Here is a 527-nt window from a genome sequence, read left to right as displayed (position 1 = left end):
TCTTGAGCTTCTGCAGGCGTCTTCTTCAGATGAAGAGATCCTCCAGCAGAGCTATCCAATGACATCTTGGACAGTTCAGACAGACCATCATAGAAGATACCTATGATGCTCCATTCAGAAAGCATGTCATAGGGACACTTTTTGATCAGTTGTTTGTATCTTTCCTAAGCTTCATAGAGGGATTCACCTTCCTTCTGTCTGAAGATTTGGACTTCCACTCTAAGCTTACTCAATTTTTGAGGTGGAAAGAACTTTGCCAAGAAGGCATTGACTAGCTTTTTCCAAGAGTTCAGGCTTTCTTTAGGTTGTGAGTCCAACCATTTCCTAGCTCTGTCTCTTACAGCAAAAGGGAATACCATAAGTCTGTAGACCTCAGAGTCAACCCCATTAGTCTTGATAGTGTCACAGATTTGCAAGAATTTAGCTAAAAACTGATGAGGATCTTCCAATGGAAGTCCTTGGAATTTACAATTCTGTTGCATTAGAGAAACTAATTGAGGCTTAAGCTCAAAGTTGTTTGCTCCAAT

General features: G+C 40.6%; 1 protein-coding gene and 1 non-coding gene across 2 annotated transcripts in view; one reads left to right on the top strand and one right to left on the bottom strand.

Annotated features, from left to right (window-relative positions):
* The window catches only part of LOC127742838 (uncharacterized), a 46,471-nt gene that overhangs the window by 18,586 nt on the left and 27,358 nt on the right, over window positions 1-527 (bottom strand). The window lies entirely within an intron of this gene.
* Window positions 120-227, top strand: LOC127743633 (small nucleolar RNA R71). Its single transcript, XR_008005017.1, has one exon. It is a non-coding gene; the product is annotated as a small nucleolar RNA R71 (small nucleolar RNA).

The sequence above is a fragment of the Arachis duranensis genome, chromosome 10 (genome assembly GCF_000817695.3).
Source record: "Arachis duranensis cultivar V14167 chromosome 10, aradu.V14167.gnm2.J7QH, whole genome shotgun sequence".
NCBI lineage: Eukaryota > Viridiplantae > Streptophyta > Magnoliopsida > Fabales > Fabaceae > Arachis > Arachis duranensis.
The sequence above is the reverse complement of the archived record's forward strand: the minus strand, read 5'-3'. Positions and strand labels throughout refer to the sequence as shown.